Here is a 19,865-nt window from a genome sequence, read left to right on the forward strand (position 1 = left end):
ATGGGCCCAAAACATGGTAATATTTTAAAAAAACATGCCCCAATGCCTTACACACCAGACTCCCAACAATACAACTGCTATCTGTATCTTTAAAATTTACTATAAAGCACATAAGTCACACCCAAATACCTGTCCACACAGAAATGCCTTTCCAGGAAAAAGAAAATTCGATCACATCAGATTCTACGTCTTTGGCAGACTGACAGACACTTAATTCCAAAAGCTAAGGATCTCTCCTGTGGTTAAATACCACCCTAAGGTGGAGACAAAAACTGAGCCCAGAGCATTTGCAGGACCGTTAAGAGGGTGCCAGAGGCAGGCAAATGGGTCCACTGTTCCCATGGTCAGGGTCATCCTAATGTGGCCTGGGGGTTGGCATGGGGGTGGGAGTGGTGAATGGGGCCATTGGTTGGACCATGGGTTACCAGCTGCAGCTGGTACGGACTGACCCAAGGCCTTCAGCAGGCAAGAAGCCAGTGGACACCTAGGCCACGCTTAGTTTCCCCTCCTCCTGTGCCAGGACACTCCTGTGGTCTCTAAACCGGGAGCTGGTGCCTGTACTTCTTATCAGTCTGTAATGCTCGGTCTATAGCCTTTCTCAATTAGCCTACCTCCATCGACCTTTGGTTCAGGAGAAAATACTTTGTTCTCTAAACTGTAACTTCTTTTTCACAGTTAAGGGAATGATGGGATGACCAGGGTGGCCCTTGGCTGCACCTGATCTGTTGACCCGGGAGGACCCACTGGATAAGAGGAGAAAAGGCAACTCACCCCTCTGGCCTCTCCACTCCCAGGAGCTGAGGCCCTTATAAGAATCAGTGTAAGAACCTGGCGATTCACAGACCTGTACCCCTGGGGCTGATAATGCATTATATGTTAATAAAAAAATTTTTTTCTTCTTAAAAAAGGGAATCAGTGTAAGGGGCAAGGGTAAACCAGGGGTTTCATCTGGGAAATAGGAGCATCCCAGCACTCCTCTGGCGCTAAAATAACACAGGAACCTAGAGAACCAAGTCACCACGCACAGACTTCCAATTACTGCTCTCAGGCTGAGTAAAGGTGATATTTCTAAAGACTGGCCTGTGTGTTGCAAGCACTGCCCAGGAGTATTTACCTGTGCCTTTTGAGGCCATAGTCTGCCCTGGGGCTCAACCCCTGCCCAGCCCACTCTTCTCTGGCAAATCTGAGGGCCTCTCTTTTCTTTTTAGGGCTTTAGAAACCATCAAAAATCAGCCTCAGTTACCAAAGACATTTCTAAAGAGTGTCCTCCTTTCTTTCCTTGGCAGCAATAAGGATAGTAAGTAGGACTTCCCTGGACAGACGGCATAGTAGGATTCTGGACTACAAGGGCTCTGAAGACTGCCAGGCTTAGAGTGAAATCCCACGTCACCTGCACATGCCAGCTGTGTGACAATGGACAAAGGACTTCAACTCTGAGCTGTGAGGTTTTCCAGCTGTGAACTGAGGACATTCCCACCCTGCACCCACACTCAGAGTTTTATTGTAAGGGAACTGCTCTACCTTCTGCCGTTCTTAGAAGACGATATTACTCTTCGATTACATGGATTCCCTCCAAGGAGAAAGCATGTTGCTTCTGGGAGTTGCAAAAGCAGTATTTTCACCACCCCTTCATTGGATCCCACTTGTAGCAGGTACTCCAAGACTAGAGGATGGGTTTCCCCTGGAATTACCTGCAGCCCCCGCTGTGAGGTCAATGGCAGCTTGGATGGCAGGACTGGACTTCATGTTGGCCCACTCCTCTGCTGGTCTCTGTGGAAGGCAACTCTCCAGAGCTTATGACAGGTGTCTCATATCCCTGAAAGGAGACCAGAGCTCACCATCAGTGAAGCCTCTGCAGTCTTTCTCTAGAACTGCTGCCTGCTTACTGGGACCTCAACCTCTGAGAGCTGGGAGATCAGTTCTCCCTTTTGAAAAAAAAAAAAAAAAGAAAGAAAAGAAAAAAAAAAAGGAAGGAAGGAAGGAAGGAAGGAAGGAAGAAAGAAAAAGGCAGTCAAGGTATCAGTGCAGCTTAGCAATTGGCCTGCCTTCTACTCGCCCACCATGTCCCCATGAAATTTTCATGCATGTTTCAGCATGTTTGGGCTAGAGCTTAAAAAGTTTGGCAAAACTAGAGTCTACTCCTCTTGTTAGACAAAAATCAACTAACAGAGAAATTGGCTTTAAAAATATAAAAATACAGATTTTTATTAAAAAGGAAAGGTGGCTCATTAACACTAATATCAAGATAATCAATTCAGCAACCTATTCTGTGTGGTTTTCAAACTAAATAAGTGACTTATCCGTCAATACCAAAGAACAATTTTTATTCATCACACTAAAGACCTTTGTGCTCCCACCAGGCCACCTCTTGGAGGGTGGTGGGCCAGCTGAGTTATTAATGAATGCCAACGTGGACCTAAACAACAGCGGAAAATCATTTTATCCACTAAGAAGTCTTTTTTAACCACTTGACGCCTGTTGTGAATGATCAGACACCAAGAATCTTCCTTCTTTGCAAAAAAAAAAAAAAATTTAAAACCAGCAACCACAAAAGCATAGTACTGGACTTGAAAAAGCAACTAAGTGAAACAGACAAGACATGCATTTTACGGTATTGATAGGACAGGAGAGGCAGTATCAGTAACTACAGTTGACGAGGTTGTGGCCATCCTGTACCTAGAGAAGGCTATGAGGGTCTTAATCCAATCTCTTCCTTTTCCAGATGGAAAACTGAGGCCACAAAGCAAAAGCTTTTCCAAGGTCATACAAGTAGTCAGAGGACTCAAGTCTTGCCTTTTGGGTCTGTGCCTACCGAGCAATGCTTAATTCCAGAGTATTCCAACCTGACCAAAAAGAAATGCAAAAAACAAGCACCGAACCCTGCATTTTCAAGGAAAATTGAAGGCAAGCGGGGAGAGTCACACAGGGCCTAACCCATGTGGCTTCTCTGTCGGTTGAATTCTTGGGGTGCCAACATTTCTTAGTTTATAAGAAAGGCACAGATCCTACTATGTGTCATCGCTGTGAATTTAACCCCCTCTGGTAAGTCAAACTTAAACGCATCAAATCCCACAAGTAGAGACTCATAGAATTGCTAAAACACTAAATAAACAGTGATGTGAACTAACAGATTAACTCAGCAACTGACTCAAATTATTGTGTGTTTAAGAAGGTGGCTTCAAGAAGTCTGGAAAAATACATTCGGTTTGGGGGAGGCAAGACTGGTCAGCAAACGTTAAAACTCAGTCTTGAGCCAGTTAAAAAGCTGAATCCTTTTCGCGCCCCTTTACCTCTCCTGCAAGCACAGGTGGGTCCGACTCCAGGAGAGAGAAACAACATCGCCAGCCACACAGCCTTCTGTTCTGGGGGGAAATGAGTCTCTCGCCTGGGAGAACGCTCTGAGGCCCCCTGCTCCACCGCCCAACACCAAGCGTGAGAAGACTGCAGCACAGGCTCAAGCGAGCCCGGCCGCCCTCCGCCCAGGACTAGAGCCGGACCCAAGGCGCTGCGATGCCGGCCCGTCTGCCCGCTAACACGCCGGCCAGGCAATCGCGCTCCGAGGCTCCGGATCCCGGGGGCACAGGACCCGCGAGGGAGACTGCTTCCCGCTTTCTCGTCCTCGGACTCCAGCCCAACAACCTGCAAGAGTCTCCCATTCATAACCGCCCCCACTCGGGCCCGGGCACGGGCGGCGCGGTGCCCAGAGGCCTGATGACACTCCGCGGGGCAAAGAGGACACCCTTCCCGGCAGGTGACTCTACGGAAAGGAGGCCGCGGAGCCCCGGAGTGTCCGGCGAGCCCCGGCCCTCGGCGCCCCTAACGACCTGGGCGCGTGGACGGCGCGCGGGCCGCGGACCCCAGAAGCCCGCCGGCTGCCCGGTAAGGTTGCCCCGCCCCCCCGCATAGGCCCGCTCGCGCCCCGCTCCCTCCGGCCGCCCCCGGAGCGGCGGTTGTGGTGCTGCGCTCACCGCCAGGACAGTTGGCCGCGCGTGCTGCTCTGGCTGCGCCGCCGGGGCAGCCGCTTAACACCCGCGTCCGCCGCGGGCCGGCCCTCCGCCCCGCCCACCCGCGGGGGAGCGCAAAGGGCGGCGGCCCCCGGGGCCCGGAGCTCCCCTGCGGCCGGGGGCTGGCAGCGCGGGGCCGGCGCGGGGAAGCGGAAGTCCTCGGCTTAGGCGGCGCACTCGGCCCCGCGCAGGTCACGGGACCCCCGGCCCGCGCGCCCGCGAGCTGGAGGACCTGGAGGACAGGGAGCCCGGGCCCCCGGAGTTGCTTCCCTTCGTCCAGGTTCCCGGAGGACTCCGGAGAGGCTCGACCCCAGCTGGAACTCAGGGCGGGGTTGGGGGTGTTGGAAGGACCTACTGAAGTCTTTGGGCTGGTGAACCGTGCTGGGACTCAAGGTCTCTATTTTATATTTGGCTACAGAAGTACGGGAGGCGTGGTGATGAAAAATATATTCGCTTATTGCCAGAGAAAAAACCCCACAAAACAAACGTTCCCTATTTTGCCTACCTCAAGGAAATCCATCCTCGCCTAGGACATTGGAGAAGGTCCCACCCACCGATGAAAACTGGCTCTAAATCGGGCTTCTCTGATCTTTCAGTTCCTAATGAGTTATAGGCTACCTCTGTGGCTCTCAAAGCACTATTCAAAGAATCTTGTATATGGCCAGTAAAGGAATTTTCTCCAGTTCGCTAAGACAGAGAGCTAACACCCACTCAACTGGAAAGCTCTGAGTCTGTTACTGACAGCTAGCTGCTCCATATAACTCAGTCGTGGCCTTCGGATTTCTTTGGCTCAGTCTTCATGCATTTATTTTCATTTTCTATATTGCATTTTCTTCCTTAAACTGTGCAATCTTTTCCTTTTACAATTTGTTTTTGCCCTGTTTGATTGCGGTGTTGGATGACTGACAATATCACTTAAGTGATGGGGGGAGGGGAGACTTAAATATACCCCGTGACTTGTGTTAGTGCAAGTGCTTAACTTGAAGGTACAACTGAACAGACTTTCCATAGGTAGGAGGCGCTGTGAAGCCATCAGCGCTCCTGGTAAATGGGGACACTCAGAAAAACAGCACAAACTGACTTTTCACAAAATCAGAACTTTATTTTTTTTTTTTAAGATTTTGTTTGTTTATTTGACACATCGAGAGAGATCACAAGTAGGGAGAGGCAGGGACAGGCTCCCTGCTGAGTGGAGAGCTGGATGTGGGACTCTATCCCAGGACCCTGAGACCATGACCTGAGCCAAAGGCAGAGGCTTAACCCACTGAGCCACCCAGGTTCCCAAAATCAGCACTTTAGAAGTCAAATTTCTGAAACTTAATTACAGAAAACAAGCCAGGGAGTTTGAAATACTTGCCCAAGGGGACTTGTGACCTAACTGGTGGGAAGCAGACTCAGGAGCAAAATCTACCATTACAACATTCTAGAGGACTCAAGGACTTTCAGTATCCCCTGGTCCAGTGGCTTTAGCAAGCTAGAAACTTGAGACTAAAGGAAACCTTATTAAGGACAGAGCCAGTCTGCAGGTACAGACTGGAAAGAGCACAGGAGTTGGAGCCAGGATGCTTATGTAAAAATCTGGGTGACCTTTAGTGAACCATTTAACCTTTTCAAACCCCAGCCTTCCCGCAACTGCATCACGGCCTCTGATCTCCGTGATCCTGCTGGGGCAATCCACACCAAGGGCCACTGCTGCTCTGGGAGCCAGCTGGCGCCATCCACCACCATCGGGAGGGCAGGCTCTACTCCAGGTCACTGTCACGCCCTCATAGGGCAGCCAGCCAACCCTATTCTTTGTGTTGTCTCCCTTGAGTCCCTTCTCCTACTCTCACAAAAGCTGCTCCAGACTCTCACCACTCCTGCTACGTTTCTTTTTTCCCTCACATTTCCTCAACAACCTTAGCCTCAGTTTATGTGTAAACTCACAAATAACCAGGAAACATTTGTGCAAATTTTTAACACCGTCTGTCACCATACAATCCTATTACAATATATTATTGACTATCTGGGTAGTTTTATGTCTATTTCATCTGTTCTTTGTTTCTTTTTCCTCTTGTTTCTGCCTTCTTTAGTAATAATTGAATATTCAATTTTAAGGTTTATACCTTATATATTTTTTAGTGGCTTATACCTTAAAATATTTTTAGGTGGTTGTCCTAGAGTTTGCAGTATATATCTTTGACTTTTCTTGATCAGCCTTTGAATAATCTACCTTTTCTTGATCTATCTAAGCAATAATATTTTGCTTCACATGTCATATAAAGACCTTATTAACAGTATATTTCTAACTCATTAATCCCATTCTTTGTGTGATTGTTCTCATAAATTTTACTTTATATATGCTGTGAACACATAATACTAGTTTTCTTTAGCAATTCTATTTTAGAGCATTTAAAAATAAGAAAAAAATGAATTTTACCTTTACCTTCATAAATGCCATTTCCAGCACTTTTCAGTTCTTTGTACAGATGCAGGGTTTTTGTTCTGGTATCATCTTCCTTCTGCCTGTAGGATTTTCTTTTAACATTTCTTCTGGTGAACATCTCCAGTAATTAATTTTATTCATTTTTGTTTCTCTAAAAAGTCAATTTCTCCTTAATTTTTGGAAGATACTTTCACTAGATATAGAATTCTGGTTTGGTCATTATTTTCTTTCATTACTTTAGAGTTATTACTCCATCATCCTTGGCTTGCATGACAAGAAGCCTACTGGATTTCTAATCTTTATTCTTTTGCATGCAATGTATTTCCACCTTCCATCTTCCTTCCCTGCCACAGCCTTCAACGTTTTCTGGGTTTGGTTTTTAACTATTTAAATATAGTATGATTAATTTTTTGTTTATTTGTTTTTTTTTTTTTATCCTACCCGATGTTTTCTGAGCATCTTGATTTAACTTACTATCTTTCATTAATTTAGGAGAATTCTTGGTCATTATTTGATTCTCTTTTTTTCTTCTGGGATTCTAATGACATGGATGATAGCCTCTTTGATATTGCCCCTCAGCTCTTGGGTAATCTTTTCTATTCACTCTTTCTTTTTGAGCTCTGTGTCTCTGTCTGAGTCATTTCTACGGATCTATATTCAAATTTACTCTTTATTTCCTCAGCTGCATTGAGTCTACTGATGAACATTCTCTGAGAAAGCATTCTTCAGCCTTGTTACCATGTTTTTCACTTCTAGCATTCCATATCCTCTTCTCAATTTACAAATCTCTAGTAAAATTTTTTTTAAAGATTTTATTTATTTATTTGACAGACAGAGATCACAAGTAGGCAGAGAAGCAGGCAGAGAGAGAGAGAGATAGGAGGAAGCAGGCTCTCTGCTGAGCAGAGAGCCCAATGTGGGGCTCGATCCCAGGACCCTGGGATCATGACCTGAGCCGAAGGCAGAGGTCACTGAGCCACCCAGGCGCCCCTCTAGTGAAATTTTTCATCTGTTCATCTTGCCAACCTTTTCCACTAAAGTCTTTAATATTAATCATAGCTATCAGAACTTCTCTCTCTGATAGTTCCAATGTCTGGGTCACATTAGAGCCAGGTTTCTTGATTACTTTATCTCTTGATAGCTTTTATTTCTTGCTTCTTTGTCTCATAATTTTTGGTTGAAATTGGATGTTTTAATTTAGAACTGTAGACACCAATAAATAGTATTTGTGTGAGGAAATGGGCATACACCTGTTTTTGCTAGGCATTTAGTGTGGGGATTGGGTCAATGTACTAAGGAATTAAGCTGTGTTGGGGTTTTGCTGTTGCTCTGTCATCCTTGGGGAATGACAGAGTTTAGAATTTTCTAATGTTGCTTTGCAGTCAGAGTAGGAGTTGGCTTACCAGAGGATTTTCCTCCATGCTTCTGTTGCACCCTCAGTTTAGGCTTGAGCCTGCACATAAGAGAGGTTTTCACCTGTCACTCTTGCCCTTGCCCTAGCAGTAGGTTGTTGTTATTGATACTTGGAAATTACTAGCATGCTGCAGGCTAGGGGTTGGGTGATGGGAGCTAGAGAGCCTTTTCTTGTTCCAGTTCATTCTTAGTTCATCTTAGACAAATGCTGTGCCCCTGAGTCTCAGAGATGGGGCCTTCTTGATGATCTTGCCCCTCTCCAGTGATAGAAGCTCTCTAAAAGTCTGGCCCCAGTATATTTTTTTGCTCCTTCCAGGGGTGAAGGATTTCCTTCTTTTTCCATTCCTTAGAAGTACTATATCTCAACTGGTGCTCTCAGAATGACGGGGCTTCTGCTTTGTTCCCAGTGGTTGAGGCTCTTGCTGGGAGAGCAGATGGGGAGAAGGATCCAGGTAAGGTTTGTGTGTTTTCCACAGTTCCACTCCTTCCAGCCTCAGACCTCCACCACAAGAGAGGCTTTCTCTGGTCTTGGACCTACCCTCAGTCCTTCTTGTGAGCATTTGGTGAGATCCATGAAGAAGAGCCTGCAAGTGGGTACAAATTCCCATTGGGTTTGTGGCTCCCAGGGCTTTTGTTTCTCATGCTAGCCCACACCAGGATTCTAGCAGTTCATTATATTTTTAGATGACTTCTCACCAGCTTGTATGAGGCCTGGTGTCCACCCAAAGAAGCTGGGTTTGCATCCTGTCTTTCCTTAGAGGAGCCTGACTTTCCTAACATTTCAGGCCATTTGGTTGCCCTGTGAGCTTTACTCTAGGATAGGTTCCAAAAAGGTTAACATTTTGTAAATTATATAGCTTTCTTTTGTTTTAAGGCTTATTAAACACTCTTTCCAGCTTTCCACATCTTTGGGCATGTTTTTATTTACTGACTTCAAGGCCTGAGATTTAAGTTTGCTGCTTCATTTGAGTGCAGTTAAATCCTGATTCTCAAATGAACTAGCATTAAAAGCATGGCTAATGTCCTTGCAGAAACTTGGGGACTGTGGCAGCCGTGGAGCCAATGTAGTACCACGTGTGGGGATGGTGTCAGAGAGCGACGCCACGTGTGCCTGACTTCCTTCCCCTCCAGACCTGGCTGCCCTGGAATGTCCTCGGAGACCTACCTGTGTTCCCTGGAGGAGTGTGCTGGTAGGTACCTTCTTTCTTTGGGATTCTTTCCCCAGAGGGACTGTTGAATCTATGCCCGCCTGAAAATCAGCAACCTGAATTCACTGACACTCTCTTAGTACTCCTGGCTTTACTAAGACTGTGTTCATTAGTGTGTCTCTGACTGGGAGTATCTCGTCAGTGAGATGACAGGGGATTGACCAATGTGGAAGATAAGGCAATGAGAGGCAAATTCTCTAAATTAAAGATTCAGACATCTGAAAACATTTTTAAAAATACAAGCAGGGGGATGATCATTTCTTCCTAAGATATTTTTGGTTTTCTTTTTGTTTTCTTATTTATCCTTCATTTACTTCTCCCCACCAAAGTTGCAGAAGAACATATCATCTCAGAGAAGCCTGAGGGGACTACGTAGACCGTTATTTGTCAAAATGGGGCAAGTCACGCCATCTTATCTTCTGAAGGCCCTATGTTTACTACCCCTACCTAGGGAGGAGAAGGTGCGGAGATTTCTTCTTGTCATCACCTAGAAAGTGGCCTTCCCTTCATCCTTTCAACATCTTGAAGGCACTCAGTAGGTGCTCCATGAGGATTTGATGTAAATGGTTTATAGATGTGATGCTGACATGGCTTCGTTTGGTTTGCTTCAGCTTATGGAGTTGAATTCCATTCATCTGCTACAGGTCACAGTAATAAGAATCCTTGCTCTTCCCACATACCATCTCACCAACTGATCTATAGCCAGTCCCTGCAGTTAATTTGCTGGCCTTTGCTCTGTTCCTGACCCTTAGATAAAGTCCTCTGTCACTTCTTCTGCTCTCCAATTCGAGGTTAGAAAACCGTCCCTAGTTCCTTGTCCGTTGGGGTCTGAGGAGTCAGATGTTTTTTTGTGTTTGGATCTCAGACCATCTTTTAGCCAAAACTACCTGGCAGCAACATCTTGGCCAGTGTCCCTGCCTGTGGCCTAGGAAGTGCATTCTTTCTAGCTCATTTTTCCAGCCAGTGCTGTAGGCCTTGTTCCCTTCATTCCAGCATCCCGAGGGTGTTCCTTCTTCTGTTTTTCATCAGACTTGGGCTCTTCTGCTAGCCCTCACTCTGTCCTGCTTCTTTCATAATCCCTTGACCACACCCTGAATCTCTTGTTCCTCTGGTTATATGTCATATTATTTTCTAAGGCTCTTTTCTCCATCTACTCTTCATTCAGAAGTCTCCCTCACTTTCACAGCTCCTTTCTTGGGTATAACTACCTTCAAATACACCCATTCCTCTCAATTCTGGGATGTCATGTTGTGTTAAGGTATTCCATCTAGGGCACCTGAGTGGCTCAGTTGGTTAACTGTCTGCCTTCAGCTCCAGTTCTGATCTCAGGGTCCTGGGATCGAGTCCCACATTGGGCTCCCTGGTCAGCAGGGAGTTTGCTTCTCCCTCTGTATCCCCTGCCCCAATTTGAGCTCTCTCTCTCTCAAAAATGAATAAAATCTTTTTAAAAAGGTATTCCATCTAGAGTTCCATAATGAATGAATGAACGAATGCAATCGAATTTGGTCAATCGTCACTGACTTCTACTGTATCTTTAGAAATGACAATGATATCAACCTTTTATTGACCATCTGCTATGTGCTAACACTTTAAATACATTATCTCACTTATTTGGGACACTGTAGCATAGAGAGGGTAACTGACCTGCCCAATATCAACAAGCTAGAAAGCAGAAGACTAGATCTGACCCATACTAAGCTACCTATCTTAAATATCTTGCCTTTCTACACAGGCCAGTTTAATTTTCTGGAAGCATCCACACCCTAGAATTAGTAATAATTTTTGAGGATATGTGAAATTATTTCATGTTCTGATGTCCTAATTCTTTAATACTCAATGGGAACTAGAAAGTTATATATTATAAATTAGCAAAAGGTTAAGTGCTATAGGCATGCCTACTTCTAATGTAAGTGGTTCTTAGAGTTATGTTTACGTGGATAAAAATGATCATTTCTTCCAAGTGTTCTTCTCCCTATTTAAAATATTTCACACTTTTTGGAAATGTTAAAATCTGTTCTCAGGCTGCTTAGCATCAAGAAATCTCCTTTACTTCAGGTGAAGGAGGGAGTCGATGAAGCAGAGAGGGCTAAGGTCAGCAGCTCTCAGTCTTTTCTCCAGCCATGTTTTTGAGGAGCCAGCCACAGTGAAGGCTAACAGCTGAGTAAAGAGGTCCACCATGCACAGGTACATTGCTGCTTCCCATGGACATAAGACACCACTGCACATGGAAGAAGTGACAAGTCAGGAAACAAATCTTTCACCATCCAATGGTGTTCACTTAGTTGCAAGTTGGGAGTTTTGTTTGTCTTTGAAAGAATGTCTGCATCGAGTTTTATGTTAGTTTGACCACCTTATTCAAACAGGAGTGGGAGAATCCATCGCCATTACACCCACATTCCATCCGGTGGGATATTGACCATTTTGCCATTCCCTTTTTCATACATTTTTTTAATTTAATTTTTTATTTTTTATAAACATATATTTTTATCCCCAGTGCGGCCATTCCCTTTTTCAATGAGTTAACCTAACATTTATTGGATACCAACTGTGTATAAGTTATTGTGACTGGGGCTAGGAATATCTAGATAAGACATATTCCTGTCTGGAAGGTGCTTATGACATAGTTGCTCAGCAGGCATGTAAAAAGGCATAATATACAGTACAATGTAGAGCCTGCAGTGAGAAAGGTATCCACAGCTTGCTCGGGAAACTTGCAGGGGTGAAAATTCATGCTGGGAACACCTCCTTTCTTGGAGGTGGTGATATTTGAGCTTAAGTGTGAAAGCAGAATAGGTGCCACCTAAGTGAGCTAAGTGAGAAAGGGAACTTCAGCAAAGGGAGCCATGGATAAAAGCACAGAAGAAGATGGCACATTAAGAGACCCAGAGAAATGAAATTAATGTGTCTAGAGCATAGTGTGCCAGGAGGTAGTGGTAAGAAATGAACTCCTGCAGGTGGCAGGAGTCAGATCCTGAGGGGCCTTGAAGGTTTGGCCTGTATTTAAGAGGGATGTCTCTCATGGGTAGTGTGGAGAATACATCGGAAGGGCTAGGAGTGGCAGCAGCAAGGCCATTAAGTTTTTCAGCAACCCAGGTGAAAAATGAATGGCCGTAGGGATGCAGAGGAGACAAGGACTCAAAGACTCTGGATATGTTGAGTGATGAAGAGGGAAGAATTACAGGTGAAAACCAGGATTCTAGTACTGGCAACTGCATGGACACTTGTGCCATTTTCTTGAGATTGGATATATTGGATGAGGCACAGATTCTGGGGGAAAATTGATGAGTCTTGGGCATGTGGAGGTGAAGGTGTTGTTAGGACATCAGTGGAGAGAGCAGAGCTAATGGGCCGAGGTTGAGATCTAGATCTCCTTGCTCCAAAATTCCTGTTCTTCTCTCTGAAGGAGCAGTATAATTGAAACCAAGAAGAGAAAAGGTCAGAGAAAGTGTTGGGCAGTAGCCTATACTGCAGAGGTCAAGGAATGCCCAGACAAAACTTCTTTGAATTTAGCTATTAGGTGATTACTGACATTGGCAGAAGCCATTTCACTGGAATCCTGGAGGCAGGTTGCAGGAATCAGAGGTGATGTGGAAGCAGTAAGTCAGCAAATGCAGACTCCTTTTTCTGTAAGCTTGGCTAGGAAGACCAGGAACAAGATATGAGAGTTCTAGAAAGTTCTTTTTAAAGTAAGAAGAGCTTGAACATGTTTCTCTGGAGCTGCATAGAGGAGAAGCTGGAGATCATTGGTACAGAGCATTGATCCCCTGGAGAAGGGTGACCTAGAGAGCACTTGGTAGACTTGCCTTTGTAGGAAGATACTTCTCCCACTAATTCCATAGAGAAAGAAGTGAATAGAAGTGTGGCTGATCCTAAGTTTATTGGGGAGAAGACAGCAGAAGGAGCTAGGAGAGGGGTACACTTGCCTGAGAGCTTCTGTTTTTTTTTTTTTTTTTTTTTTTTTGTGATCCAGTGGAATTCTGAGAAAGAGGGTAGGTAGAGTGCTTGGGGAAAGTGGTAAAACGTGTAGGGGATGGAAGCGAGTTGCTTAGGAACCCATTTAAAGATTTGCAGGTGGTCAGGTTTGGGGGCTGTCAGTATATAGAGGTCCTGGCCTGCATGGGTGTATTATTTTCTGCACCAGGTCTCAGGGCCTGGGTGCAGCAGCTAATAATTCACATGTCTTGTTAATCTAGGGATGGACTTTTGGTGTAGAGCAGGGAAAGGGGTATGTCTCAGTACTAGAGGTCAGACGGTTGAGCTTATTGGCAGGAGAATGGTTTGCGTGATGGATCATGAGTGTGGGGTGAGTGTAAGAAGGATGAGTAAGTGAGAGAGGAGGATACTGCTCAAAAGTGAGCTATGAAGTTTAAGATTTTGGAAGAGGAGCAGTTGCAAACAATGGGAAGGTATGATATGTTGGATGGACAGGTAGGCCCGGCTAGGGGATGATGAGGAAGACTGAGACCCGGGTGCTAGAGACTGATGGCTGCCATGAGGTTGGGAGATGACAGTATTGAGAGGGGAGTAGGTGGCTGGTTTGAGTAGATGGCACGGGTATCAAAAGAGTAGAAGACACCTTGGATATTACCCTTAGTGACATATTTATGGATATATTTTTCCTCAGGCAAGGGAAACGAATGTAAAAATAAACAATTGGGACTGCACCCAAATAAAAAGTTTTTGCATAGCAGAGGAAACCGCCAACAACACAAAAGGGCAACCTACTGATTGGAAGAAGATACTTGCAAATGATATGTCCAGTAAGGGGTTAATATCCAAAAAATATAAAGAGCTTTTCCAACTCAACACCACACAAGCAATCCAATTAAAAAATGGGTGGAGGATATGAATAGATGGTTTTCCAGAGAAGACATAGAGATGGCCAACAGGCCGATGCAAAGGTGTTCAGCATCACTAACCATCAGGGAAGTGCAAATAAAAATGGCGATGAGATATCAACCTCACAGTAGTCAGAATGGCTAGTATGAAAAAGGCAGGAAATTATAAGTGTTGGTGAGGATGTAGAGAAAGGAGAACCCTTGTGCACTGTTGGTGGGAATGTAAATTGGTGCAAACGCTGCAGAAAAGAGTATGGAAGCTCTTCAGAAAGTTAAAAATGGAAATACCATATGATCTAGTAATCTGCAACTGGGTGTTTACCTCCAAAATGAAAACACTAATCCTAAAAGATATATGCACCCCTATGCTTATTGCAGCATCATTTACAATAGCCAAGATATGGAAGCAACCCAAGTGCCCATCAATAGCTGAATGGATAAAGAAGAGATGGTGTAAATAGACAATGGAATATTGCCCAGCCATAGAAAGGATGAGACCTTGTCATATGCAACAACATAGATGGACCTAGAGGGTATTATGTGAAGTGAAGTAAGTCAGAAAGAGAAAGACAAATACCATATAATTTCATTTATTTGTGAAATCTAAAAACAGAGCAAAACAAATAAGAAACAGACTCTTAAACACAGAGAATAAACTGGTGGTTGCCTGAACGAAGTAGGTGGGTAGGATGGGCAAAATAAAGAAGATTAGGAAGGACAAACTTATAGTTACAAAATAAGTAAGTCATGGAGATGCAGTCAGTATATATAGACAGGTAGATAGATTTTTAAAGAATTAATTAAAATTAAGAGTGATTAATTAAAAGAGTTTTTATATGGAGGTGAAAGAGTTAGTTGAAAATGGCAATCAGGACTGGGGAGAGTGAGGAACTGTCCCAGCTGCTGGTCCTGTTTGCTTAGAAACAAAGTATGTGTCACAGCTTCCACCCAAGAGGGTAGGCAATGGGAGGTCATGGTCATGGACATGACACAGAGAACTGGTGCTGGTAAAACTGTGCAGGCAGGTGACTGGAAGGGCTTGCAAGGTGGACAGTGACAAGGAGGAAAGAGGAGAGGGTGGTAGCATCAGCTGGTCTCAGGTTCCCAGGTGTTTCAGTGGCAGGACAGGCTGGATCCCGGGTGGCATCTTGAGGCTTAATGAGACATTTTGATGACCCTGGACAAGCCAGTTGGAGAAAGCAGGGAAGAAAAAAAACAAATCAACGGTCCCATAGAAGGAAGCAAGGGGACTGGACAGCTGGAAACAGACTGGGAAACAGACGCTTCAACCCTCAGGAAATACAGTTCCTGGTTATTAAATGTGAGTTGCATTACATTACCTAAAGACTGATTTTCACCTATTAATTTCCCAAGATATAAAATTTAGGTACAACCTATCTGAATTACTTTGCATGTCAAGTTTTATACTTGGTAGAATTTCCCGCTGTGCATCTCAAAGTACATTGAACTAAAGCTATCCAGGTTTACCTTATCTTAGGCAAAAACCTTGATTTTACCAGGAAACTTTCCTTATGCTGCTGCTTGGTGGAACATTTGGGACACGTTGTCAGCAGGAGCTGGAGAGCCCAGGGGTCCCCCCCCGACCCCGCCCCGATCGTGGTTTACCTGCTCACCTCCTCTCTGTGGGTCCTGTGTTCTGGTCTGCTTTAAGCTGCCAGCAGGGACGCCTGCATAAGGCCAGAAATCCCAGTCCCTGTTTATTCTTTCTAGAACTGCCAGAGCATCAGAGCCAGCCTCTCCCAGCCATAAAACCACGCAGGGGAGCCCTACTAGAGAATACCCATCTGTTCTTTCTTTCCTCGTCGTAGCCCTCCAGCCATCCAGCGCATCTCCTCTTCAGCCCCAGGGCCCCGGGAAGTCCAACAACGTCGTGACGGTCACGGGCATTTCCCTGTGCTTGTTCATCATCGTCGCCACGGTGCTCATCACGCTGTGGCGGAAGTTCGGCCGTGCCCCCAAATGCAGCACCCCGGCTCGCCACAGCTCCATCCACTCCCCCAGCTTCCGGAAGAACTCGGACGAGGAGAACATCTGCGAGCTGAGCGAGCAGCGCGGGAGCTTCTCGGACGCGGGCGACGGGCCGGCGGGGGGCCCCGGGGACGCGGGCATCCCCCTGACCTACAGGCGCGGCGGGCCGCTGTCCGCGGAGGACGACGCCTCGGGCAGTGAGAGCGTGCAGTCCAGCGCGCAGAAGATCATCCCGCCGCTGTTCAGCTACCGCCTCGCCCAGCAGCAGCTCAAGGAGATGAAGAAGAAGGGCCTGACGGAAACCACCAAGGTGTACCACGTGTCTCAGAGTCCCCTGACCGACACGGCCATCGACGCGGCCACCGGCCCCGCTTTGGACCTGGAGGGCCCCGAGGAGGCCGCGGCCAACAAGTTCCGGCTCAAATCCCCGTTTGTGGAGCAGCAGGCGGCGGCCAGGCCCCCCTCCAGGCTGGACCTCCGGGTCTGTGCCGCCAGCTGCGCGGTCAGCCCCAGCCAGACCGTGATCCGCAAGTCGGCCCTGAGGCACGCGGGCGGCAGAGGGGCGCTGCCCGAGAGGAGCCACCCCAGGGGCTCCCACTTCAGGAGGACCGCGAGCTTCCACGAAGCCAGGCAGGCCCGGCCGTTCCGGGAGCGGAGCATGTCCACCCTGACCCCCCGGCAGGCCCCGGCCTACGGTTCCAGGACGCGGACCTGGGACCAGGCGGAGGAGCGATCTCGGCCTCAGAGTTGAGGAGCCGCCCCGTCCCCTGAGAAACCGGACCATTTCCACGGGGCAGGTGCAACCAGAAGTCCATTAAGTCCTCCCCCTAAATCCTACAGCCTGGGGCAGCCCGCGAGGAAACCAGACCTGGGGGATTGCCAGGCAGGATTGACGGCCAGCGGTGAGAGAACGGAGCCGCACAGAGCCCGGAGGGGCCCGTCCCCCAGTCACAGGAGTGTCTCGAGGAAGCAGCCTTCTCCCACGGCCCCCAAAGAGAGCTACCAGAGGGTGAGCCCTCTGAGCCCTTCTCAGTGTAGGAAAGACAAGTGTCAGAGCTTCCCAGCCCAGCCTGAGTTCGCCTTCTATGACAATACGTCATTCGGCCTTACCGAGGCAGAGCAGAGGATGCTGGACCTCCCGGGCTATTTTGGGTCGAACGAAGAGGATGAAACCACAAGTACACTCAGCGTGGAGAAGCTGGTCATCTAGACCCAGATCAGCCTGAGACTTCACACAACTGGGGGCCTTTGCCTGGCTCCTGGTATCAGTGGCTCACAGTGTTCTATGGACTATATTATGTAGCTATTTGTACATGGGGGGGGTAACTCAAGTGTGCATATGTGTTTTAATTCATAAAGAAGAAGTTACTTAGCCTGAACTTTTCCCTTTGTTATCCCAGTTCCCTTGGTTTATTACTAATAAGTACAATAATAAAATTTAAACAAGAGTGAAATAGGGCTCGGTCTCTCATGTGGGTATGAAAGAGGGCAAAGGTGACTTTAAGCATGAAGTGCTTTGAACACTTTCTTGGCAGTGTCCAACATGAAGTAAATTTGGGAGTCTCCACAACAGTAAGGGCTGGAACAAAGTTAACTTGCCAACAGAGCTCTGGATTATAATTTACTAAGTTATAAATACTTAAGAATTTAACTCCTACATGGGCAGTACTGAATGGCTTTCATGTTTAGCTGAAAGGCTGATTATATTCCAGGAGAACTTTTATGCCAGAGTTGGGTGATATCTTCTAATTTTTTTATGCAACAAGGAGTTCTGATGCCTTGACACAAAATTATGTGAGTTAATTCAGTTTTGGAGAAATAATAAGAAGCTGATTGTTCAGGTAGTGAGTCATCTGAAGACCTAGCCCTATACTCATAATTGTTTGGTGCAAAAAGTGTACATTTTAGAAAGGAAAGTATTATCTCCTGAGAGAATCAAATAGAACACGGACAGTGGATGCTGGCAAAGACACTGCCTGGTATTAGGATGCTGACTATGCATTCCTGGATCAGACTGGCAGCCAAGACCCTAGAGGGTGTCATATTGAAACCAGTGTGTTTATGTTTCTAAAGATGACTTTATCTTGTTACTCAGACAGTATGGAAAGCAGGTAGACCAGATTGTGATTTTAGAGCTAAGTTTTTAAATTGGAAGAATGAAGTAAAGAAGGAACAGAGAAAATAATTCCTTTAGAAACAAATCTTTTGCTTTCCTTTGTGCCTACCACATTTTCCAGGTGAAGAATTTAACACTCAGGGAGGGGAATTAACTCCTGCAGGGATATCTGGATGAACATGGACTCACATTTTTATTCTAATAACCTCTTCCTCTGTACAATGCCATCGCAGCCTTTACAAGTCTTCTCTAACAGCAGGGACTTCAGGAGAAAGCTGGCCCTTTTAGCAAGAAGTCACAGAAAGATGCCTTTACTGGATTTTCCTGAAGGAAGGAAGCTTTCTGCTGCTGGATGTTAGGACTGGTCTTGCAACTTGCTTTATTTGGAAGTGAGGGCTAAACAAGGACCTAAAGCCTGGGCTCTTTCCTTGCAGTCTGGTGTCAGGTACCCTGTGAGCACTCTTCAATCTGGTATACTTCCTTTCAGCTCTTGAACCTAATGCCTTATCTGCCTGTGCTTGGGTAGCTGCCCTTTCCTTCTTTGTTCACCGTGACCTCTCTAGCTGCCACACCCACCTTGCCTTTTACATTGTTTTTCTTCTTCCTTTTAGAGTTTATCAGGATGTGAGCCTGCTAGTGAGGTTTCAGAGACCACTGGAGAGAGTGGAATTAAGCGGGACAAAAAAGAATCATAAATGCAAATACTATACCTATTAAAGTTTCTCTTATATTGTTGTATTACCACTTCATTTGTGCCATTGTTCAAAATTAAAACATACTTCCTTTGGGAAATGCCTTAATTATAACTATCTACCTTTCAGGAACAGGAGGAGTAGATTATTCAGTGGTATCTGACAGCTGTTATGTGCTGATGTGAAGAAGAGGAAACCAGACTTCTTAATCTACACTTTCTTGGTTTACCATATTAGAAAGCTTTGTTCTCTTTCCAAGTTCACAAGCTTGCATGCGAACTTTTGAGGACAGAGGATACATGCTCACTTGTTCCACACTTCACAGTGAATTTCCCTACAGTGTCAGACTAAGACCAAAACAGCTGCAAGGAAGGTGAAAATTAGAGAAAAATGCTACAAATGGAAAGATTTTCTATTAAATCATGTTCTTCCCCAGTATATCATGCATCTAAATTAGTATAACAGTGAATTAATATCAGTGTACAACCTGTTCACCATCTACCTAGCAGTTTTCTGTGGCTCTCATCAACAGGCAATCACTACAATTCAGTTATTCTAATTTGTCTCTGAGAACAAGAAAGGTAGTTGCTCCAGCCTTCTCCTTGGTGGATAAGTGATAAGCTTCATTAGAAATAATATCCTACAGAGTAAAGTGTTCCAAATGAAAGAACAAGAAAAAACCTCAGGAAAGACCTTAATGAAATGGATATAAGTAATCACCTGATAAATATTTCAAAGTAAGAGTCATAAAGATACTATCTGAAAATGGGATAAACATGGATGAACACGGTGTTCATGAAAATACCAAACAGACTTCAGGGAAGGTGGTAGAGTAGAAGGGTCCTGAGTTCACCTCATCCCACAGAAACACCTAGATAACTGTCATATCAGTGCAATTAACCTAGAAAATAACCCCAAAGACTGGTAGAATAGACTTTCCATGGTTAATGGTAGGGGGGAGACCTCACTGAAAAGAGTGGGAGAGGCAGAGATGTGGTTGGGAACAAAACTCCCGGCAAGACCACAAATGGGAGGGACACAACAAGCAGCAAGAAGGGAGAGGAGCAGATCCCACAACAGGCAACCTAGACAAGGTGGACCTGCACTGGGAAGATGAAGCCCCATAATATTTGGCTTTGAAAACCAGTGGGGCTTAATTACATGACCTTTTATATCAGCA

General features: G+C 45.8%; 1 protein-coding gene and 1 pseudogene across 8 annotated transcripts in view; one reads left to right on the plus strand and one right to left on the minus strand.

Annotated features, from left to right (window-relative positions):
* LOC309857793 (mitochondrial ornithine transporter 1-like) overlaps positions 1 to 4,623 on the minus strand; it is a 30,546-nt gene extending 25,923 nt beyond the window's left edge. For 2 of the 7 annotated variants that reach the window (XM_082750554.1, XM_082750555.1), the window contains exons 1-2: positions 3,969 to 4,621; positions 1,692 to 1,816 (exon numbers count right to left, since the gene is read on the minus strand). The gene's annotated coding sequence lies outside the window, so the exon portion shown is untranslated. Of the gene's footprint in view, positions 1 to 1,521; positions 1,817 to 3,968 lie in introns of all 7 variants that reach the window. The other 5 variants (XM_082750556.1, XM_082750557.1, XR_014307912.1 and 2 more) reach the window with 4 other exon arrangements.
* Positions 4,624 to 13,409: 8,786 nt separating this feature from the next.
* On the plus strand, positions 13,410 to 18,737 carry LOC309857792 (thrombospondin type-1 domain-containing protein 1 pseudogene; annotated as a pseudogene). The gene is made up of 2 exons: positions 13,410 to 13,456; positions 15,620 to 18,737. The product of its transcript is annotated as a thrombospondin type-1 domain-containing protein 1 pseudogene (transcript).
* Positions 18,738 to 19,865: the final 1,128 nt, after the last annotated feature.

The sequence above is a fragment of the Mustela nivalis genome (genome assembly GCF_964662115.1).
Source record: "Mustela nivalis genome assembly, contig: HAP1_SCAFFOLD_1290, whole genome shotgun sequence".
Lineage (NCBI taxonomy): Eukaryota > Metazoa > Chordata > Mammalia > Carnivora > Mustelidae > Mustela > Mustela nivalis.